General features: G+C 46.6%; 1 protein-coding gene across 1 annotated transcript in view; it reads left to right on the top strand.

Moving 5' to 3' along the window:
• Window positions 1–707: 707 nt before the first annotated feature.
• Window positions 708–24,707, top strand: part of BRINP1 (BMP/retinoic acid inducible neural specific 1) — an 85,578-nt gene continuing 61,578 nt past the window's right edge. The window contains exon 1 of the mRNA XM_071574597.1: window positions 708–1,113. The gene's annotated coding sequence lies outside the window, so the exon portion shown is untranslated. The remainder of the gene's footprint in view (window positions 1,114–24,707) is intronic.

The following is a 24,707-nucleotide window of genomic DNA, read 5'->3' as shown; positions in this document are numbered from 1 at the left end:
GCCTCCCGGGACGGCTCCGCTCGACTCGTCCGCTCCCAGCCGCTGCTTAGCGCTGCCCACGGAGACCGAGCTGGGGTTGTGGGGCCGCAGAGAGGAGCCCCCCGAGCCGTACGAGCCCCTCGAGCCCCATCCCCGCTCCGCCGGGCCGGAGCTGTCCGCGGTGCTGAACCGCACCCGCGTCGCGTGGATGCGGGAGCGGCTCCTCTGCAGCTCCCCAAGGAAAGGTGGGACACCCCCAGCGTGGAGTCAGGCTGAGGACCATCCTGCTACCCCCGGCCCCAGCAGCTCCCGGCTCGGCCGATGGAGCCCCGCGCTGTCTGGCTCCGGGAAGGTGAAAATCGAAGGCGTGTGGGGGAAATAAAAAAAAAAATTAAATCGCTGAGGGCTGCCTGGAATAGCAACCAGTCCCGCTGCAGCCTCCTGCCCAAGTCCCCTCGCATCTCCCCTCTGCAGATAAGTTTAGATCCCCCCACAGCCGCGTCCGGCGGCCCTTCCCGGCCTCATCCTCCCTTCCCACGGCCCAGGCTCTGTCTACCCGGAGCTTAAGTCCCTCCTTTTTGTCCCCGGCCCCTCCCCTTCTCTAATTATGTACAAAACACTTCTTAGAATAAAATGGCCAGGCTGGGGCTCCTCCCTGCTTTCCTCTTCCCCATTCATCCTCTCCAGCTCGCTCCAAGCCCCTCCCCCGGTGGCAAGCCCAGCCTCTCGCTTCCCTCCTGGAGCCCTTTTCATTTTTATTTCTAACCCCTCTCCATTCTCCCTGCTGCCTCTGCTCCTTCCCCCGATGGCTACGAACTGAGCAGCAAAAGAGAGGGGGGGCACAGGAAGGGGGGAAAATAAAGCAAGAAAAAGGAAAAGGAAGAAGGGGAGAAAAGGAATTTTATTTTCTATTTTTTTTGCCTCTGCCCTTAATGCCCGCGATCTGGATCAAGGAAGGGGATTTTCTGTCTGAGCATGAAAAGGACTGCTAGAGCCCCAGGATTTTCACGCCTGCAGTATCAGCCCCGCACCCAGTATGCGAGCTGGACAGAGAAGCTCTCCCACAAGTTCCTACCGAGCCGAATAAAACCCACGGGCGACCCGATCTCCGCCAGAGAGGGACATTAGCATCAGGTAAAGGCGAGCGCTGCGCTGCGGCTGCGGCGCTGCCCGTGCCCGGGGCCGGGCTCCCCCGTCCTGCCCGCGTTGTGTAACGCGCCCGCGGCCCCTCCGCCAGCACCGCCCGCACCTCCGCCCTGGGCGGCGCGGGGTGACCGCGGGAGGCTGGATGGCAAAGTCCCGCAGCCCCGTTAGCGATTCTGCATGCGTGACAGTGAGCGAGGGGCTGAGATCCGCCGGCACTGGGGAGACTGGGAGCACTGGTTCCTACTGGGGCAAGGCGCAGCTCGAGGAGGATGCACGGCGAGAGGGGCTCAGCCCCCGGCTCGGCTGGGCTGGTGGAGAGACGGGGTTGGCGGTGGGGGTGGGAGGCAGCCAGGATCCATCTGTATTCCGGAGTATCGATACATCCTGGAGCCGGGGAGGGAGGGGGGGGACCGTCCCCAAGGAGATGGTGTCATCTCCACTTAATCCACTGCTCCGCTTTCGCAAGTGACAAGCAAATCGCGGAGGAAAAGGAAAGTCTGTCGCCTCAAATCCCACACTGGGCTGATTGCCTCTACTTCCAGTGGGGATGGGAGACAGCGATGGCGAAAGGCTGTACCCCACGGCGCAGGAGATGGGTTTCCCCCGCTCAGCTCTAAGTGCTGCTTGCGAGGCTGCCGTGGAGCATAACTTTGCCTTTTTCCAGTCCTCTGGGAATGGGGGTCGGGAGGCATCTCCACGCCATTGCATCATCCCCAAGGTCCACCACAGTCAGGGACTAAAACCCCAGAGACCATCCGAGGAGAAGAGGGTTGTAGATGTGTGTGTGTGTGTTTTGGTTTCGGAGATTCCCCCCTGCTGGTACCTGGGAGTGGGGAAGGGGAGGGGGTGTTGCTTCTTGGATGCAGTCTCCTCTTCCCGGAGGGAACCCAGTAGCAGATGAAACGCTGGCAGAATCGGTGTCTGAATTTAGCCATGTGATTGACATCTGCACTAGGCAGAAGAGAAGGGTTCTTCATGCTTTACTCCGACTGCTCATCTGGATGCATAATAATAATTTGTTAATGTCACTAAAGCTGCTTTCCCAGGAGTTGTGGAGAAGTATTTGGGGTATAGTGAGAGGAGGAGGGAGTAAGTAAAGAGATGTGGCTTTGGTGTAAGAAAGATGAAAGGTTTTTAAAAAAATTCCTTATAAAGGAAAAATATTGATCAGCTCTGCTTGAGAGTGACAGACAGACAGACAGACCTGGGCTCTCTCCCTCCCACACACCACATAGACAAGCCGTCGTGATCTCTTTCTCATGCATGTACACGCCAAGCACACCAAACACACACTGAACTCGCACAGCCCACCCTGTGCTCAAACACAGCATCTCAGTCTCGCTCTCCCATGGATGCAAACACCTCTTCAAGCTCTGCAGCCCCGCAGTTCCCCCACGCTCAGACACACAGACTCGATCCACAGATGAACACAGAAATAGCTGCATTGATATTCTGATTATGTGAATCAAACCTTCAGATATTCACATGAGCACACACATGCTTGTCTTCTTTGCAGGTCTTGCAATAGGCGATTTGTTCCTCCAGCGTAGTCTTCTCCCTTGTAGTTTGCTTCAGGCATTGATTTGGGGTTTGTCTGACTCCAAAGCCCTTTGCAACTCAGCAGAAAACCTGCTACATTTTGTGTATCTATGTTTGTTTTACTGCTCTTTGCATGTTCCCAGGACTCAGGAATGATTTCACTCCTGAAAAGGCAGATGAGCAGCTGACAGGGGAGCAGGGAAATGGCTGGGGGAGCAGTGGCAATTCCATACCCATCATGCCTTCTCTGATCAGAGCTGGAGTATGGGAGTATGGGAAGAGGTCTGCTGGAGTTATGAGCATTTTTAACATGTGTGAGTGTGTATGTGAGCAAAACCTCACACACATCTATAACTAAAACACACTGCAAAGCTCCACTTCAGTCTTACCCTGGTTCAGAGTGAAACCCTCCCAGCCTTGGAGTACAACTACTCCCTTTGCAAGCCCGTTTGATCAGAAATGACTTAGTACCTGTGGGGGAGATGATGTCACTGGTGTTAGAGATATTTAACATCCCACTCTGACCTTCTTCCCCTTCCCCTCTTTCCGTAAGGCCTAGTCAGGATACTGTGCAATCCTCCAAGAGCAGGAATATAATGAGGCTAACTAAAGCATGTATTTAAACTTTGGAGAGGAGGAACATATGGTGAATTGGCTTGCTATAGGTAAAAGATGTCCCAGAAGAGATGATGGGGAATGTATCCATGTTCCCTCCTCACCTCCACTGTTTACTACACTGGAAGTGCGAGTAAGGCTGATGCTGAACACTACGTGGGAATGGGTCTGCCAGCAGGCAATAATCGTTGTTGTCTTGTGTGACAGAAATAGTTCAAAGCCAAATCCTCCCATTTTGCTCAAGCAGGATCCCCACTGCCTGCTCTGGGCTTATTGGTGTGGAGAGCACCATAGGAACTGACTCCAGAACCGGCGCATCCATGTCTGGTTCCCTGTCCACCTCCCAAAATGGATGTGGGTTTTTAGACTTTACCCAGGGCTCGGTGTTTACAGCTGATGCAGGGGCATTAAGAAGGTAGGGAAAAAAATAATCGGGAAAAAAAAACCCAATAAGCCGCTGAAGAACAGAAATGAGGGTGAAGAGCCCCTAGAGCAGGCCGAGACACGGCGTTCGGAGGTGGGAAACCAGGGAGGGACTCCCCTCCCGGGAAGAGAACGCATCCCGTGCTCCGCGCCCCGTGCAGCCCCGCGCCCCGCTGCACCAGCGCGGCCGAGGGCGCTGCCACCGGGCCCCAGGAGGGGGCGCTGTGGCTCCACGGAGCGCAGGGCGCGGAGCGGCGCGGAGCGGAGCAACCGCACACCCTGCTCGCACTCTCTGCCCTCACCCCTTTCCTGCATTCCTTTCCTGCATCCCCCCGCCCGCATCCCCTGCCCACACACCCTGCCCGTACCCCCCTGCCCGCACCCCCTTCCTGCATCGCCTTGCCCGCACCTCCTGCCCACAGCTCCTGTCCGCACCCCCTGCCAGCACACCCTGTCCTCAGCTCCTGCCCGCACCTCATTCCTGCATCCCCCTGACCACAGCCTCTGCCCTCATCCCCTTCTTGCATCCCCCTGCCCACATCCTCTTCTTGTATCCCCGTGCCCGCAACCCCTTCCTGCATCTCCCTGCCCGCAGACACTGTCTGCACCTTCTGCCCATACCCTCTGCTCTCATCCCCCGCCCGCACACCCCTCCCGCACCTCCTTGCCCACACACCCCGCCTTTATCCCCTGCCAGCATCCTCTGTCCGCATCCCCTGCTTGCACCCCTGCCCGGATCACCTGCCCGCACTCCTTGCCCATATCCCCCGGTTCCATCCCCTGCCCTCATCCCCTGCCCGCATCCCTTGCCCACATCCTCGGGGAGCGGGCGCCGAGCGCCCCCCAAAACGAGGGGCGGCCGGGGATGGGGGTTCGGTGCCGGCGGGGCTCCACTGAGGGAGCCCCGGTGCGGCTTGTGGGGTGTGGGTCATATTCCCCCTCTGCGGAGCCGCGGGGCGAGCAGAGCCCGCGGGGACCCGGCCCGGTGCGCGCAGGGATCGTTCACCCGGTGATGAAATGCAGCTACTTCTGGGACAGAGCCCAGCAGCTTTTCCGTGCCAGCAAATACTACAGGGGAAGTGAAAAATCACTTCATGCATTGGAAGTGCAGAGATGAACTTAGTGAGGCAGAATATAAATTACCCGGAGCCAGGGAGCTTGTGCCCGGTGGTTTGATTTACACCATTCCCCCTGCAAAAGTATCACGAAATTTTTAACAACCGTAAGGACCTTGGCCCATTTCCTTCCAGGCCACACAGAGCAGCTTCCCAGAAAGGGAGAATATTCACACACACAGAGATCTGCCTTCTAGAAGAGCCACGGACCATGGTGTGGTCCTGTCGTTCTCCCTCTTCCCTGGAAATGGCTGCCGGAGCAGGATGCCGAGTTACTGAATGGTGCTGAGCTGAGGCAGGGCAAAACATCTCCCAGTGATGTGTGGTACCCCAGACTGTTCCCAGATTCCAAGGGAAGTTTTTCCTTGCTGACTGTGCCTCTGGATGGCCCCATCCAGCTGACTTGCTGGGTCTGGAGCTTGAGTGGAGATGGCTTTTGCAGGCTTGTTCCTGCAATCAGTGTGGAAAAGGGAAATATTATCAAGCAGAGAGGCATGGAAGAGGAAACTGGATATATCTACTGGGTTCTTCTGTCTGGAGAGAGACAAGCATGTCCAGAGCTGGGCTAGACAGACGAGATGACATTCCCCAGGGTTTGAGGGTAGGCATAGGGTGGCTGTTGCTGGATTGATGGGCTAAACTGTACGATGCCAGAGAAGGAAAGGTGCTGGGACTAGTGGGAGGAAGGAACAGAAGGAAGAGCAAAAATCAGAGGAGCATCTGATTTAGGCTGAGATGAAGGCTATTAAAAGACTCCAGTTTATTTCAGGAGTGCTGGATCAGATCCTGAGTGAAGGTGGCATAAACTTGGTATAAACATGTCATTTTGAAAAGGAGCTAAGAATCAGGCCTGGGATTCCCTCTGCACTTGGGCTGGGGAGTTTAACACAACACATCTCAACCTCTGCAGCCCCCTGCTCGAGGAGCTGTTTTCTTGCAGCTTTGAGGCAGAACCTGCAAGGAGCATCACAGGAGAGAGCAAAAGAGGCTTATTTATTTTTGCTGTTTGTTCTTCTGAAGTCATGTGCTTTACATCCATTTTATTGTTGCCTGCACAGTGCAGCTGGCAAAGCTCAGATCTGCACAGAGCTGCTGCTGTGTCCGCTGACAGGCCCCTTTGGAGATCAGCCCTGGGTGAGAACGGGATGCAGGGTGGCACCAATACCCTTGTGGCTCTGGGCATGTCTCTAGGCATTGATATAGCGTTCCCCACTGCTTCAACTCTCATACATATGATTCCTGGCTCCTATTTCAGAAAAACAACTAGTTGCACTGCTGATGGATCACCTCTTCCACTGGCAAGAGGAATAATAGTAAGTCAGAGAGGCAGGAACTGATCAGAGTGAATAATCTAAACCAGTTCAGATGGTGGCTTATAAAGGAGGAGGGAGTGAATAGCCCTTGCCAGACACACACTGCTGTTGTTCACTGTTTGTACTGGTGATGGAAATGCTGGGCAGAGGTAAAAGCTGAGTGCCAGGAGCACCAGTATGGCTTTCAAGCCCTAGAACAATTCTCTGTGTGTGTTACCAGTGGGCACCATTCGATGGAGTGTTGCCATAACAGTGACATCTTCCCTCCCAGAGGGTCATGAATTACAGCAAAGTCAGCTCTGGGCTGACACATACCAAGCGATGACACAAAAGCTTGCAAACCAAGCTATGAGAGGTTCTCCCACGTAAGAGAGGCTCCAGAAAAAAACAATTTGCTGCAGGGCCTTTTGCTGGAAATCAAAACAGAATGTAGGAGCAGAGGGAGCTCTCACACTCCCATCCATTCCCCATACTCCTGATTTCCAGTAGAGTACCTCTGGATCTTGCAGTCTCATCATGCCTGGCACCTGTCTCATGGCTATCCTGATAGGAAGCACATTCTTTCACCTGGTGTTTATAGAAGATACAGCCTGGAGTCTTATAACAGATCTTCTTACAACTTGGACTTTTATATCTATGCATATTACAGCCAGAATATGTTGTACAGCAGTACCTGTGAAAGGCTCGCAGGCACTTGCTGTAAATCATCCCAGCCTGTCAGAGCCAGGCCCGTTAACTGGCTCCATGGTGAGTGAGGATCTCTTTCTTAGGGTTTGATTTAGAGTGTGATTTAGAACCTGGCCTGTGCTCTAGACTCTGCTGTGTCCATCATGATTTTGGATGCAGCTTTGGCCAGAAGTCCTGAGTCGGCACAACTGATCCCATTTAGCCATCTCTTTACCCTGCTGGAGCTGTGCATGAGGTTGTCAGATACATTGCTAACACTGGAGACCTCTGTGGTGATTTATCCTTGCAGTTGTGGATGATGACTTGCTAAGAAGGGTGGAAGATAGGATGAGCTTTAAAAGCATTGCCTCCTGTGGGCAGCACATTCCAGGTGAGGCTGCAGGAGAAGAAAAATAAATAATCTTGTTTAGTAGTTCAGAAGTAGAAAATTACAAGAAACCTAAAACTAACCTAGGAAGAATGGGTGGAAATGAACTGTGACCCTGGGGCTGGAGATTTGGGGCAGGAAGGAAGACCAGGGCAAGCAGGTGTGAGTCTTTAACTGGACTTCTGGTCTCAGTGGAACAGACAGCAGTGAGGCAGGACACGGGTGCTGGAACAGCCTGGCAGCTCTGGGCATGTGGCTGCTCTTCCAGCAGGTGCAGATGGTGAGCGGGTAAGCGAACCCTCAGACATATGCTGGGGTACATATGAGGCTCTGAGTCCCTCCTGGCTCAGACCACCTCCTTGCCCAGAACAGGAGGGTGTTACAAGTATTTCAGCCATTTCCCACTCTGCTCTGTGCTGGGGGAGATTTGCAGTCAAAATCAAAGGTGTTTTTGAGGGAGCAGGGAGAGCTTAGGCTGAGACAGAAAGATGCTTGAGAAATACTGAGAAAGTCAAAGGGAAGAGCTAACAAAGACAGCACAGTGTTTGTGCTAAAACTATGAACAGAGAGAAAAAAGCAGCAACAAGGATCTATGTAATGTAGCCCTAAGACCAGCAGCTATTTCTAGAATTGCTTATTGTCATGTTGTCCAAATACAGAGTTGCTTCTGCAAAACAACTCCAGGCTTTGCTGTTTTATGCCTTAGAATACTGATAATGTGTTTATCTGCCATTTCCACTCCTGTAAAAGAGAACTATAAAGTATTTGAAAATGATGGAGGGTTTCTGTACCATATTTTTGGCCAGTGAACAGATAAATCTAGTCAACCAGGGAAAAGAGACCTGTTAGGATTTTCCCACAATATTTATATGATCCTGGCTGAAAGTAACCTAAGAGTGGTAATTTGAGTTCTCAGAAATATTTTTGTAAAATCCTTTTTGTGCAGTTAGAGATACATCTGTCTTGATCTTTTTATTTCCTTCTGTGTGGAGAAGAATTAAGGTTAAAAGACTGATTGGAACTGGAAGTGTTGCCTGGGAATTGCTGACATGGAGGAAGGAATTATTATATTTTGGTGATGGAGATGGATCAGGCCTTGTTAAGACTGGGAAAAACTGAGAAGTGGTCTAACCAAGCCAGAAGAACACTGAAGGAATCAGAAAAGCATGGATAGGTTTGTACTCCCGGGATGACCTTTCAGCTGTGTGGGGTCATGCAAAGTCAGTAGCTATCTGAGGACTATCATTTGTACTGTCCCCAGCAAGGTCTGTGTGTGACTTTTTCTTTATAGTCTCCATTTATGCTTTTGGTTTTCATAACATTCTGCAGTAATGGAGTAAGTTATGAGTTGTGCGCAGAAGTATTTTGTTTACAATTTTTTAGATCTGATACTACATGATTTCCTTCTGTCTCCAGCTTTCTATGGGAAAGAGAAGGAGTGAATAACTATGTCTCATTTCTCTCCCATATTTGTGACTGGACAGATATCAAATCACCTTCCTTGTCTCAAGGGCCCCACTGCTGCAGGATATGTCACTGAGTGCTCAGATATTGCTCAGAAAAGGAACAGATACAGACTTGGTTCCATCCCTGGGCTCAAGTGTCACTGACCCAGTGCAATCCTGACTGCAAAGAGCCTGATCCTGCAGTTGGAATCACACAGACAAACTGTTAATTACGGCCCCATGGACATAATGAAACCTATTTCCACAATCAAAGCCTGAGCAACAGCAAATCCATACACATGCTGAGTGCAGAGTGAATCATGTTTATGATCCATCAGCATTCAGCTTCTTTGTTCCAAAATGCTGGTCAGGAAGGCAGAAGAAATATTCCCTGGGATATCATAAAGACTAACATATCATCAGAGGGAGAATCAATGGAGATTGATGGCAAATTAGATGGACACTTGAGACATTAAAAGGAAGGATGGAAAATAGGAGTGATAGTATAATTGAACCATATTAATACATTTTAAATTGCTTTACAAATATTAACAAGTTAAATAAGGAAAGCCTGGAAATAATAGTTTATCTAGTCTGGGAAAGTGAGGAGAGAGAAGGGACATTCAGGTTCCAGTACAAAGGTATATCAAGGTTAAAATGAAAAGTGATCAGAAGCATTTTAACACTTTGATGATATAAGAACAAGGGAACACATCAAAATTAAAGGGCAGAACTTTTAAAGCAAATTAAAAGGAAATAGTCCTTTCTTCAGTGTATAGTGAAGCCACACAATTCCCTGCTGCAGGATGTCGCTGAGATGAAAGTCCAGATGGATTTGAAGTGGAAAAGGCTACGTAACTTTGTAGCAATTAATAGCATTTGCAGCCCTGCAATCTGGGACAATGGTAATCAGATCTCATGCTTCAAAGCAAAGGCTGACCATCTTCTGGGGTCAGGAAGGACATTTTCTCTCTGCATAAAAAGAAGATAATATGGTTGGCCAGGTAATATGACTGGCTATGGTCGATCCTGCTAGAAGCTAAGTCAGCAAGAGATTAGCAAATTGCTTCTGTGGGTGCTGGATTAAGGTATTATAAAAAGGTTTTCATCAATGTCAGACAGAATATCAATCTAGCAATCTCTTCTTCTGTGTCAACTCCCACAAAAGTAATTTCAGTGATTACAGTAGATATTGAAGTAGGACATAAAAGAGGTGGTTATAAGCAGCTGCAGAGACCCTGAGCTGCACGGCTCAGTTTCCTCCATCACCACCGTTATCTGCAAGATGGTGCAGAGCTAGGATGAGCCTGGAGTCTCCCAGCACTAGGAACTGTATGGATATAATCTCCCCACCCTCAAGGACCTGCTGTCTGGACAGAGAAGGAGGAAAAGAAACAGGAATGCCGTCGCCTCTGCTCAGAATGGGAGGAAGTGCAGCACAAGGCTCAGCGATCGATTCAAATCCTGTTAGAGCCACTGGAAGCATTTCAGTTTGCGGTTTTGCCTTGACAGATTTTGAAACTAGTCAGTGGCAAGGTAGTGGAACATTTTAGAAAACAGAACCTTAAATATCACAGTGGGATATGGGGAACATTTGGAAAATCAGCCTCCAAGGTGTTTGTAAAATGTCACCTTAAAGAATTTGCCCAAGCTGACGCAGGAGGACTGCGGCACAGATAAGTGTTTGGGTGCATGAAACCTTGAGATTTAACCAAACCACCCTGGTAGGAGTGACAGAGTGGAGAGAGATCAGCTGTGCAGCTGTGTCCTCTCCTCACATTTTCATCCCCATGCACCTGAGGATCTCAAGGTGCCTCCTGCAGATAGAGGTCCACCTTGTCTGCCTTGTGTTGGGCAGAGCCCTGCATCCTGCCCATGGCCACCCACTATCACAGAGGCCATGCTGGTGACAGGGAGGAGTGACGTGCCTTTCTCCATTCCTTTCATCTCACATCAGCCATTTTTTCCTGTTCCTGAAGAAGTACATTTGGGTGCACAGAGAAGAGGCTGTTGTATGCAGACAGGGATGTTCAGCTTCAACAGGTGACACTTCCAGAGGGCTATTCCAGTGGCCATGAGCATCTCTAGGTGAGCAGAGCTGAGTCTACTCTTCCACAGTCATCTGCTCTGGGGCTGAGAAAGGTAATAAAGTAGCATTTCCTTCAAAAGGTGGGAAAGATGGACAGCTGATGGCTGTGAGGAAGGCATACCAATAGATGGAATTAAGTTCTGAGAGGTGTGTGTCTGGGGCTGGAAGAAGGGAGGGGAGAAGTGGCCAGTAAGAACACAAAGTTCACTGGCAAGGGAAGTGCAAATGCTGAGACAAATTGCCACATCAGGACAAATGATTTCTCTGCCTCCTGGATTGCAAACAAGAGAGAGATGTGACCAGGTGCAAACCTGCTGGTGAGGTGTTGTGTAGGTCTGATGATTACTGTGCTTATGGGCTTGGCTGGAAAGTGGAAGGATGGACAAGGGAGCTTTGGTTCTGCAAAATTCATGAGAAAGATGCATGCAAAAGAAATAGCTATAAGAGGTAGGACTGCAATTTACCTGCATTATTGGAAGATTGATTTCTGATGAAAGGAGCAGAGAAAGAAGGGGAATAAAATTTTATAGATGGCAAGAATGGGAATTGGTGCCTTAAAATGGCACCTGTGAGTTAGTATTCTTGAAGGATTGGTTCCAATGGTACTGCAGAGACCAGTGCTAGTTTCTGATTTCCAGCCATCTGCATTTGAAAAGAGAGGAAGACCAGCAGACTGGCCTCAGTGAAATTCTGCTGGATTTGCCCCAGAGAATCAGAATTGTCCCTGCATTTCAAATACCTGAAAGACTTAAAACACTGACAAGACTGAAAGGTGAGGTGAGGGTCGAAAGGGAGAATGGCTTGCAGGAATAAGTAGATTGTAGCCTAGGCTGGATAATTCAGGGATCTGTAATAAAACTGCATGGTGACAGATAGTGAATAAAAGACTACAGGTATATTATGGTTTATGGAGCACAGGACAGATGTGTCTCTAAGGAGACTGTGATAAGGAGGCGAAGGGAGCAGCAGATTGGGAGCAGAGGCTGTTTTGGGATGCAAGAGCACTGTGTGAATAAAGCAGCACAGTAGCAAGATAGTTCAATCATGGTGCTGTCACTGACATGTTATATATGACCTTGGGCAGGTCACTTAGGCTGATAGCTTCCAGAAGAGCTTTTTAAATGCATGTGTTTCCATGCACAGGAGCTGAATCTCTCAGTCAGTGCTGTGGCTCTGAGCCCTCCAGCTCACACAGTGGTTGTGAACTACCCAGGGAACTCAGATCCAAGTTTGGCACGAGGCAAAATCTGGATTATTTTTAAAAATTCAGCATCTCCTGTTCTCAGGAAATATTACCCCCCAAAGACTGGTAGTCAGCAGTGTTGAGTTTTACATTTCCAGTGCTGGGCAAAGGCAGCACTGGTTTGCATCTGTCTCTACTTCACCCCAGCAAAATGGCTTGATCTTCAGAAATCTGGCCTGAATTAATTTCTCTCCTCTTTGCCTAAGGCCACTGGCAAAGCTGGCCTTTTACTGGAATATGCAACACACAGAGACAAACAAACAATCAAACACACACACACACCCACACACACACACGTCCATTGTGCTTTAAGAAGCCTGAATCAAGGCTGCTGTTTCAGTCCACCATATTAATCTCATTACCAATTTCAGCATTTGCAGTAAATAGCAATTAAAGATAAAGCTGCTTACATTAAAAAGAAGAGCAAAAGAGGCTGAAAAGTCCTTCCTTCCAGTGGATTCTCCTGCAGTGCTTTGCATTACTTTGTTTTCAGTTTTGAAGGCAGAAATATTGTCCGTGGCTGCACTTTTTTTCCTCCCTGCTGCTCCTCCAAAGCAGCTTTTCTATGGAGCCTTGAGGCCAGTGAAGTGCAGACCCCAAACCCTTCGTGTCAGAGATAACTTTGATGCTGGGGCATGACCCTCCCTCAGGTGCCATAATAGTGGTGGACAGAGGTGCTGGGGACAAACACACACTCTGCTGCCCTTGCACAGCATTCCTGTTTGTCTGCAGACCTCCAGCTATAAGTTTCAAAGCTGGGAAAAGGAAATCAACAGGAGAGCTGAAATACATTCTGGATTTTATTTTTAGGCGCAATTTTAAAGTTCCAAGCACTTGAAAGGATATGAGGACTGATTTCCAGCTCAATAATGCAGCATTTTTGTAGTAGGAAGCTCAAGGATGCATTTTCCATGCCTTACATGCAGAATGTTCAAGTGTGCAGTGTCTGCTGGAGCACTGTGGCAGATGACAACAAGCCATTGGAGGGTTTGTGCTTGCTCATGTTCCCCACAACTGATGTTAATAAAGCAAAATATACCCAGAACTGGGTTATTTCTTAGTGGAAGCTTCTTTCCTCCTGAAGAAACCTGAAGTGCAAACTAATACAAGTGCAGTGTCTATGGCTGAGGAACACAGGAGCCAAGATCTCTGGCAGTGTAGAAACACCTGGAGATATTTAGATGCCCAATTCCTATGTATGTGTCTAATTTTCTATAAATCCACTTGATGCAGAGAGTTAAGCAGGTGATGCTTTCCTCAATACCTCTGGGATAAAGGCTGCTGGTGAGTGGCTGTGAGCAGAGTCCTGTGCTTGGGAGACCAGACATGAAAACAGATTCAAATGATGCCTGAGGAACAGGATCCCTGGAACATGCTGTTCCCATCCCTGTGTGTCTGTGTCTCATTCTGAGAGCTCTTCAAGGGTTTGAGTCAGGGATGGTTGATTGAGGGAACTGTGATTTTTTACTTGCTTAATGTCACATGCATTTGGACATCACATGTTCCAATTTTCTGTAGGGACCTTGTGCCTATTTGGTTCTGTGTTAGAAATAGTGGTGCTTAAAAAAGAAAAAAAAAAGAGAGCCAAGAGAAGTGAAAAGAAAGGATTCAGAGAAATAAAGGGTAAAAAAGGATTGTGTCACTGTCTTAAAATAAACCAGCAATATATGGCAATTTCTAATGGAGAAAGTAAATCCACTCTGAGATTATTTCCTGGGAACTTTTCTCTCCTTTTTGATACAAGGATTTGCTCATTTATTTTTCTGTAAATCTAATTATTTCACTTAAGTTCTCTGTTGAATGCAGGTTTAGACTAGAAGAGAGCAAAGGATTCTGAAAGTCGTCAGCTTAAGAAATTCACAGAAACTCAGCCTTTCTGAGATCCCTCATGTTGTTACGAAGATCTGACAGACAGTTATTGGAATTCCTTGTAGGAATAGGTGAATAATGACTTCTCTCTTCTTTTTTTTTTTTTCTTCATCAGTTTGGTTGTGGAACAAAAAATGAAGGGAAAAAAGACTTTTAGGTATTTGAATATAATTAACGTGGCAGGGGAAGAATGAAAACATTTTATATTTGAGAGTAGAAGAAAAGGAGAGTAAAAAATCACTTCAAAACTTTACATTTTGCAGAGAATCATAACCTTTTTTTTCCCCCATAACCAAATCATTTCACTTTTGCTTGGCTTTGGGTTTTTTCATTTCTTTCTAGATCCACTTTATAAACAGCTCATCATGAAGCATTTAAGCTAAGAAATAATTCAGTCGCGTGCTTTGATTCTTTTAATTTTTTTCCCATCCCAGTTTTCAACAGTAACTATCTAATGAATTCAATTTGAATTAATAAACATTGGTAGACAATCCCCAAGCACTTTTCTGAGCCTAATTTTAGGATGTGTTAAAAACAATGTCTCACATCCTTACTGCCTGTGATTGCAGTTTCCTTTATGCTACAGGCAGTTAAAGACAATTCATACCTCAAACAACATGGACTCAAAGGGTCCAGAGCAATGAGAGATAAAAGGAAAAGTAAAAGTGATTTGTCTGAAGTCAGAGCAAATCAGGAGTGGAAACACACAGAGAATCCTACTGTCTTGACTTCCATTCCCTGGTTTCTCACTAGCCTCTGGGTTAATTATAAATCTCTTTCTCACCCATTAGATTTTTCTCGTACTTCTTCTACTCTTGTACTTTCTCATTCACACCTTCAAGTCTTTGCTACTCTTCCTTTAATCCAAGTTTCCTGACTCTTCACTTTTTACACACTTTCCTCTTTCTTCCTCTGCTGCTCCTGGAGAAGATTGCTAACGAAGTGGCAAGTGTTAATAACATGTCTTGGCTGTGCCTGCTGTGATGGATAAAGAAGCAGTAAGGTGGGTGAAGGAGGACAGTAAAGAGGGAGGGAAGGGATGGTCTGAACTGATTTCAGACTCTGGACAAAGGTGTGCAGGAAGGCAGAGGAACCCACTGCACACTTGGAAATCCTCACTCAAATGTGAGCAGAGAGTCTGAATTGAATGTCTTGGGAGGAGAACATCAACATATCTGCAAGGTGGGACTTGTATCCTCAGGGAAGCCAAAGAGGGAGCAAAGAAAGGACAGAGAGATGTGTGGGCAGAGAGGAATCAGCAGATCCCTCTGCTTTGCCATGACAGGACCTCAAGCGCGGGCGTCTCGCGCTGGATTTATCTGGATGGCTTTGTGCACAGGGACTTCCAGTGCTCAAGTAAAATCAGCTGTGAATATGCATATTCAATGAGACAGGGGTTAGGGGTGCTCCCTGCACACTGGGGCTGCCATACTGGCAGGGGTTAGACAGCCATCTGCTCACCACAACACACTCACAGGTCTGTACTTGAATCTGGAATGACACTGGAGCTCCTGCTGACTTCCTCCAGTCCTGCAGCATCCCAGGTTTGTCACTGAAGCCTCTGTTCTGTGGTTAATGGACAAATCTGGGCAGAGCCTGTGGGTTTAGGGGGCAGAGGTGTTTAAGGGGCACTCGGGAGAAGAGGCTGAAGAGCCTGTTCTTTGGACTGACAGCGGTAGCTCCCTGAGGAACGCAGGCTAAGCACACAAGAGCTGGTTGGAGAAACCATATTGGTGATGTGGGAACAAAGATGTTTAGTCTGAAATGCAGGCAGGAGGAGCAAGAAAGCCGATATGTAAAATAGAAGGAATTTTTCTTGAGCTGCTCTGGTCTGAGAATATTATACTAAGACTAAAATGTCCAGGAATGTCTGTCATTGTGAACAGTCACATTAGCCATGAGAGATAACTTCAGGCTATATCTTCATGAGCACAGTAGACACTAAATATTACTCATTCTTCGAAAACTCCTTCCAAACACCTTTGATTTCACAGGATTAACCCAGCTGTGTTCCTGTTCTGCATTTAATTTAACACTTGCAGAAAATTATTTATCTAGCCAGCTATTTATTATCTAATTCCATGTCTGCAGTTGAGGAAAGTCTGTTTATTCCTGTTCCACAGCAGTGTCTCTTTCTCTGGCAGCTCTGACTAGCTGCTAGGTGCCCTGGGGAATGTCGAAGCAGAATTAATTAATCATGACCAGCAATGGAGGTGTTTTTCAGATTTGGATTTGGCCAGCTGATTGCACAGGATCTTCCTGGGAGTCAGGCTGTTGAAGACACAAATGTGATGCCTGCTCTGGATTGCTTACAGACAAAGTCACTTTGGGAAGCTGCAGAGGCATGTCTGAGCTCTCCAGTGTGGGGGAGATGCAGCAGAAGTCAGCAGTGTGCTGGTGGAGGGGACTGCTCACTCCCTGTGTCAGGACACCATGCCAGTGGAACTGTAAACTACCACTCAGCATGTCCTGTCCTTCCCCCAGCCCACAAAGGTGTGAACCTCTCAGCATTCACATGGATGTCTTTTCTGAATGTCTCCATTGGAGCAGGAGGAGTTGTGATGGCACCTGGCACTTGCCAAACTGGAAGTCCCCCCTTCAGCATGGCCACGAGTGATGGCAGTGCTGGCCAACTGCACAGGCTGTGCTGAAGCAGCAGTGTTTGCTTTACAAATAGCTCTGAATTCATCCAGACCATCTTCCCTCCCTCTGTAGAGCCTGGTGGAGCATGTGCTATTCTTCCTGGTCAGTGATTTCCTCCTGGCAATGGGGAAAGGTCAAGTGTCCAGGCCAGTTCTTTTAGATCTGTCAGCACCCTTCCATCCCTCTGGCAGTGAAGGGCTAATGATTTGCAGAGTCTGGCATGGATGGGCAATCTCTCCCTGCAGGAGTATTCCTCCTTTCCAAAGAGACTCCACAATATGGCTTGGGTAATGAAGCATTTCCCTCAAGGACTCTTCCAGGGGGTAATTCAGTGCTCCATTGTACTCTTGCTGTCAGAGGGATCGGGCTCCAGCACTACAGATGTGCTGATGACAAGGGGCAAGATCAACTTTCAAGTAAATTATCCACAGTTTTCAAAATTTATCATGCTCAAACCTCTTTTTTTGCCTTCAACTTGTTCCATTGTTGCCTAACACAGAAACAAATTGAGGCACTTTGCTCCGTCCCCACCCCAGAGATGAGGCCACGTCTGGAATGAAGCCATTTATGGGGCAGGGAGGTGGAAACCTCTGCTCTTAATGGAAGTCTCAGAATACAGCAGTGCTCACTATTAGCTAAAACTGTAATCCATAGTGACAGGCCAGCTGGAGCACGAGGAGACATCCAGGCAAATCTGCATGTAGAGGTGTCCTCCCAGTAGCTGCGTGGGGGAATTCAGATTTCCAACTGCAGTGCCTGGCGGTCAAGGTGTGGCTTCTTAAGAGGAAAAGCAGACAGAAAAGCCCCTCTGTCCCTGTAAATAAACTTCCAAGGGCTGGGGATGGTTCTCCTTTTATTCCCACTGCACAAACATCATGCTTGCCCCGGTAGTGGTGGTGAGGACTGACCCCTCTCTCCGAGGAGAATTCAATGGGAAGGAGCTGCCCTTGGTACTTTTGGAACTTTCTTTTGCCCTGTTGAAAGGGAAGAAAAGGAAAAGAGAATGGTCAGGTATGGCTTCAGTGGGAAGGAGCAGCCCTGAGTACCTACAGAAATATTCTTTTGCCCTGATGAAAGGGAGGAGAAGGGAAAGAGACTGGTCATGCTCTGCCTCTTGTCCCATCCACCATCAGGCACAGCCTCATGTTGAGGTCCTGCCTCTCTCCACATTTAAAATGGACTCTGTGTCCTCTGGCCATCCAGCCCTGCCTCCATCTCTTATTGAACTGCACAGGAGCCGTTGGGGACATTTCCATCCATGAAATGAAGAATCAATAGAGTTGCCTCGTTACAGGCTCACTCTGTGCTGCTGTTCTCACCCTTCCTTTTGCCACTTGCTTTGTCCTTATTTTCAACCCACTTTCACCACCACCAGCACAGATGTGATGGCCGAAGTTCACAGGTGGCAATTCCCCTCTGTTACTCACAGAGGAGCAAAAATGTGGCTTAAGACAAGATTAAAAAAAGCAGGTCGACTTCCAAGAAGGAGGTGGAATATATCTTTTAAAAGTACATAAGTGGTTTGGAAGCCAAAGGCCCCAGGAGGTCAATGGTATTCAGACTTTTAAATCCCTGATGCTCATGAAAACATTACACATGAATTCCACTCTAGGAAAATCTGCATTTTCTTCCATTTTCTTCTCTCTCTCTCTTTTTTTTTTTTTGTTTTTTTTTTTAGCAAGTAGGGAAGTTGGTTTTCTGTTGTGCAGAGGGGAGTGGAGCTGTGCTATGCTGTCATTGAGCTGACAGACCTGCTTGGAAAATGGACATGCTATTTCCTTGGGAAATTCTTGCCTTTTGATAAGTGTTTGGGTCTTTTTGAAGCTTCACTGTGAAGGAGAACCATGATCCCAGAAGGCTATTATGAACTAAAAATTCAGAAGTAATAATTTTACATCATCAATATTTTCTGTTCCTCTGGTGCTGAAGCACTAAAATGCCATGAGAAATACTTATCTCTGTATAATGATAACACCTATAATAAATCAAATATTTCATTCAACATACAGTACATTTTAAACTTCTATCAATACAATGCCGAATGTGTAAAAATGTCAAAACAAATTAATTGAAACAACATTAAAATAATGTGTTTATTTCCTCAAAATTAAACATTTCAATATGACTGTGATGAAGAGAGAAGATCAAACTGATTTGTTTTGACACTTTAAACGTAAAAAAGTTTCTCAGAATTGACATGTTCCTGTGCAATGTTTCAATTTCGAGAGAACTGCGTTTTCCTGTGAAAAACTGTTCTGTCAAAATTTTTTGACCAGCTCTACTTACAGTCTATCTAAACAGACAAGCATCACAGCCAAGACTCTCAAACGCTCCAGGTGGCCAGGAGATGGATTTAGCACAGAGCAGAACAGTCTCAAAGAAGGAAATAAATAAACCTCGCAGCTAGAGGTGGCCTTAAACTTGGCTACCAAACTGCTTTAATGTTTGAGATGCTCAGGCTTGAGTGGTTTTGGTCTTTGGTCCTGGCAACGACTGAATTCCTTTGGTTTTTAGCAGATCTGTGTTGCAGAACTGGTGCACTGATGGGAGAGGGTGTTTGTGATGGTGAGATTCCAGTGCAGATACTCAATATCCGCTGGGATTTTTCAGTTCTTGGCTATGGTTGGAGTTTAACTAACACCAGCCCTCTGGGCTTGACTGGTAAGACTGAGATGGCTTCATTTTCCACACACCCTTCTTTCTCAGTGAGAATTCCAGGCTTAGGGAATAGGTGGGAATGCAGTGCTGTGGGTAGTTTGGCTCCAGGGTGTAGGGTTGGTGAGAACAGCTTTGGGTAGGAGTTCTCCCACCTTCATGATACACAGATTTTAAATCTTCTCATTATATAAATGCAGTTCCAGGTTAATTTGAGCTTCTAATTTAATATGCTGTTCCAAATTAGGAGTTAATATGGTATTTGATTATCTTTTTGCAATGAGATCCAACCCAAGGCTCATTGACTTCAATAGAATGTACAGGAGAACCTGCAGTGGCAGAGCCTGGGCTGGTGCATGCTGAGAGCAGGAGACCTGCACTCAGGATTTCTGGCTTCTCTTTCAGAAGCTGCCCATAAAATGGTGCTACTTGGGGCTAATACACATTCTAGCTTACATCTCTGGCCTGAATTTAAGCACCTGTGCCTCAATGGTCATATAACTCCCCCTATAACGGTAGTAGGGCTGTAGAAGGAGCTGAACCTGGATGTTTTCAGCCTCAAACCAGTGTCCTGTGAGCTAAAAGAGTCCATCCTAAACACTTAAATTAGTGATTTGCATAACACACCTCCAAGTCCCTGCTCAGCATCCCTCAGGTAGCTGCAGGGACATGAAGCCCATGTCAAGGAGCTGTTATCCTCACCCTGGGGTTTCTTGGATTGAATGTTATGCTATTTCTCTTTAGGGCAGTTTGGCCATCAGTTTTGTTTTCCTGCAGCCTCTCTGCTTACAGGTCCCAGTTGTTGCAATGGAATATCTTAGAAAGGCAGGACTGGCACACAGGATGGAACAGGCAGAAAACCAATCCCAGGATCTCTGGACTCTGACACAGGCCTTGTTGAACTGAGATTCAGATTACTCTCCTTTCTGAATTTCCAGTAAAAACTGTAGGGAATGGTATGAATTTTGTTCAGTTTATTGTGTCTGGTTTGCAGGTGTTTCTTATTCCAAAATGCAAGCACAGTATTAAATGAATTTGGATATTTCTGCTTATGCATAAATTACAAAATCTATTTTGGCTCAGTCAAAACACACTGTTTAAGAAAACACTTCATTTTGATTTTGAATGTATATTACTCAACATGTAATGAAAAACAAAACACAATCTTGAACTGATCCTTTCCAAACTGAACACTCGACACATTCTGTTCCAAAGAAAAGCTGACTTTATCAAAATGCCTTTTTTTCCCCTTAAATCAACAAATTTCTACAAAGTGTTTTGCCTCTGATGAATTGGCATTTTCCTTACATAAAATGAGCAATCCAAAAAAATTCTAAGCAGCTCTGTGGCAAGTCCCAGCTAATTCAGGAATAGTAGCATGAAGGTGCGTAGGAAGGGTACTGCAAGGAGACATAGCATTGAGCTGAGACTTAAGAGATTTGGGTTGAATTCCTGAAGCAGTTATAAAATGATCTGGGACAAGTCATTAATCTCCCCCATGTCTCAATTCCCATTCTGTAGAATGGAAAAGCAGCACCTCCCGATCTTCTAAAGCTACTGCAAGGATAAAAATCTATTAACGCTTATGAGATTGCTGGACTTTGATATGAGGTGTATAAATACAGAGGAAGACAGAAGAAAGAGCTGCATTTTTGTGAAACTTAGAATGAAATTATGGGGAAGTGGACTAGCTAGGACAATAATTTAATAATAGTAGGAATAATTTCAAGTTCAGGGCAGTGTTTAATGAAATCACTGCTCACCACCCCCCGTATTTTTTTTTAATAAGCAGCTCAGAAAAGTGCAATTTATCATTATTATTATCGTCTATATTCATTCTATCTCTGCCACTTCACAAATGAGAGGAGTTCCTCACAAACATCTACAAAGCTAGCTCATTATCCAGCCTCCCTATTTTTAACTCTCATTTGTGACAATAGCTATCAAACTCTTGCCAACAGTCGGGCTGCTGGTGTGCTGACACCACTGCTCCACAGCCCGCTGAGCGGCATTATCTCACTGTTCCCTCGTGCTCCCCCATCTGTCCCTGGCCATCTGCTGTCCTTGGTCTCCTAATTAGATTGGGAGCTTTTTGGGGCATGGACCGCCTTGCTGCTTTCTGGTTGTGCAGCACCTACCACGGTACTGCTCCAGCTTGGGGGCAGCAGGACTGCCTTCCAAATCACAGAATCACACAATGTCCTGAGCTGGAAGGGAGCCACAGGGATCATCAAATCCAACTCCCAGCCCTGCACAGACACCACAACAATCCCACCCTGTACCTCACAGTGTTGTCCAAGTATTCCTGGAGCTCTGGCAACCTGGGGGCTGTGCCCACTGCCCTGGGGAGCCTGTTCAGTGCCCACCACCCTTGGGGGAGGAACTTTTCCTGAGATCCATCCTAACCCTCCTCAGTCACCAGACAGAGGAGATCAGTGCATGGCTCTCCACCTCCACTTATGAGGAGCATGAATACCATGACGAGGTCTCTCCTAAGACTCCTCCTCTCCAGGCTGAACAAACCTCATTGTCTCCTCTCGTGGCTTCCCTGCCAGACCCTTCACCATCTCTGTAGCCCTGTGACTCTTCACCACATATCTGCACAAGCAGAAGTTCCTTTTAATTCTTTCCCAGCCTACTGAGGACTCTGAGAAGGATCTCCTTTTCAAGCAAAGCCCCAAACAAAGTGCCTGTGGATCCTGGAATTCATAGCACCTTGGCCAGTAGATTTATGATGAAGATTATTGAGGTTTAACTCCCTCTGTCCAGCACCACCTGCTTTTGTGACTTGGTGGAGGCTCCACCCTGTCTTGGTTTTAAACCACCTCTCATCCTCCTCCTCATCACACTAGTGGTTTATAATTAGCTGAAGTGTGGGGACAAACGAGCTGAAAGCAGGTATGGAGCTGTTACCAGTGTGATTCTCACCTTGTTACAGGCAGGGAGTAATTAGAGTTTCTGCACAAAACCTGCTCCCTTTAGGCTGCTGGTTGAACTGCATTAATAAAGGAGGATTTGTAGGGTGGTTTTGGTTCACTGAATATTCTGACAAGTTGTAAGCAAAGTGTTGACAAACTGAAAAGGAAGAAAATCTTTTCTCCTCGAAGTCATTTGGGGTCAAAAGTGGTATTTTTATCACTGTTCCCTTTGAGAGGATAGAGAGACAAATCAAAAGGTGAAAAAGAAGCAGCTCAAGTAGTTTCAAATAGAGATTTGGAAATGTTTCCCCTTGGAACTCTCACAACCCAAACACTGACATCTCCCAATCATTATTTTTTCAGCATGAGAAATTTGGCAAAAGTGAAGTGAATTTGTGGACTGTGTTGGTATTTTTGGAAAGGCATTTCTCCTCCCCTCTCCTTGCCTTTTCTCACTCAAAAATGTTTCAGCTAATGAATATCCCACAGGTTTAACCACTCATGCATATTTAAAACTGAAATGGTTAAAGAATAATACAAATTTAGACACCAATCAGTGCAGAGTTACTGAGGTTTGGAGAGGGACTCACTCATTGCTGCCTGAAATGCTGAAATCCCACTTCCACAAGGAAATAGCTCCACAACCATTTGGAATTTTACAATGTTGCATGCCACAATCATCCAGGGACTAAGAGCTACTGCTGAATTGCAGCCCCATCCCTGACTCCAGTCAGATATCAGTGTCTGCAGTTTGAGCTATAAAGACATCTAGGTCAGAAGTGCCCAAATTCTGTTTTCCCAGAGCTCAGGTTTATCCACAGCAGTTCACATGACTTAACAAACCCCGACAGATTGGCTTTGCCATCCCTTTCCATCCATGTTCTCTGTTTTCCTCTGGCTCTGACAGAAAAGGTGTCCTCAGCTTGGTTAGATTGCTGGACAGGGTTTCCAAAGGACAAGCAGAGCTGCTTCGTGGGTGCTGCCTTTACAGCACTTTCATGGGCCACCTCTGAATTAGGGGCAAGACATAAATGTTATTGCTCCAATTGCACAAGTTAAATCCTAAATGTGTAGGGCAGCAGTTACCTGTCCAGCAGGAATGTGAGTGCACGGTTCACTCAAAGCAAGGATGGCTGAATGAAATCTAGAGGAGCTTATCCCTACTTAAAATTAAGGGTACACTTAAGCTGTTTGCTGAAATAAGGTCAGACATTCGTCACTTTACAGGGTCGAGTCTAAACTAACATAAGCTGTTTCATCTCTCCCTTGACACTTCAGTCTCTTACTAATTTATCAGCATCCTAAAGCAGTGTGTGAAGTTGCTGCAGAACAGAAATGTTTCAGACACAAATAGCAATTGTTAGCCTCTTCCCTCTGGTAAATGGCAGCAGGCAGAAACCTCTCTGAACCTGCCAAGAACCAAATGTGGGACACAAGAAAGAATTATTGGTGCATGAAGCTTAAAGAGATAGTGGACTTATTTCTTTATTGTAAATAATGTGTTCTGTAATTTCCCTTTCCTGAGTCTGCATTTCTGATGGAAACACTTCACAACAACGAGCATGAGGAAACAGAAGGGATGTGTGCAAGACCAACTTGAGTCTAAGAGAAGGGATAAATGAAAGGTCCAGGGTTTGGGAGAAAGGTAGAAAATCCCAGGAGGCAGAGGAGTAGTGGAATGCTCACAGCAAGCAATGGAGAGTCAGAGCACTTACATCCTGTCTGCCCATTCATAGCAGGGATCTGGGGCTACACAGCCTCCCTCATTTGAAACAGACCTTGCAATATCATTTTATGCAAAAATCTATCATTCTGAGCTATTCCACTGTATAAAAATTACCTTTTAAGTGGCTAAGTAGACACCCAGCTCTATTCTTTTCTTCTTATTTCAAGAAACAATGGGAGTAACAGCACTTGCCTGCCTTACTAGAGTGCTGAGAGCTTTAATTAATGTCTCTAATTCAATTTGAACTCCTTGGATAAAAGGCACTGCCTTGTGACAGCAAAGGTATTGCTGAAAATAAAATATAATTAACACACAGATATCAATCACGATGAAATTAAGTGTACATTCAAATACAACTTGCACTTTACAGAAAGTACTTGCCTATTTTTCCTGCAAGAATCCTGAAGACTCATAAGATAAGGAACATTTAATGTTCAAGGCTGAATTTGTATTAGAAAAAAGCCACCTTAAACCATCTAACAAACTACAAGTGGTTTTAATGGGAATCTCCATCTGCACTGAGGGATGGATGATGCTGGAAAATCACTGGAACATGACTCAGAATCACCACATCAAACATTTTCTTCTCCCACTACTTATGTATTGAACTGTAGCCTGTGTTCTGGCTCACCCACTGATCATGTTTATTAACAGATGTGACATTTGCATGATCATGTTTGTTGGCATGAACCAAGATCCAGCTCCCTGCATTGCTCTACAGTGCTCCTGAGTGGAAATGGCTTTTGTGGTTTGGGTTTTTTCAACTGCTGCTGCTGAGATGGTTGTTCATTGCTTGTAGGACAGGAACAATGTAAGTTGAGTCCTGTGGGCAGCAGATTGCCATTTTGGTAAGTGCTGCAGTCAGATTCTGGCCTCTCCAAGTTCATGGTCCAAGTAGTTACACATATATAATTGTGACTCTATTCTGGTAATTG

Source organism: Pithys albifrons, chromosome 20, assembly GCF_047495875.1.
Source record: "Pithys albifrons albifrons isolate INPA30051 chromosome 20, PitAlb_v1, whole genome shotgun sequence".
NCBI classification, from domain to species: Eukaryota; Metazoa; Chordata; class Aves; order Passeriformes; family Thamnophilidae; genus Pithys; species Pithys albifrons.
The sequence above is the reverse complement of the archived record's forward strand: the minus strand, read 5'-3'. Positions and strand labels throughout refer to the sequence as shown.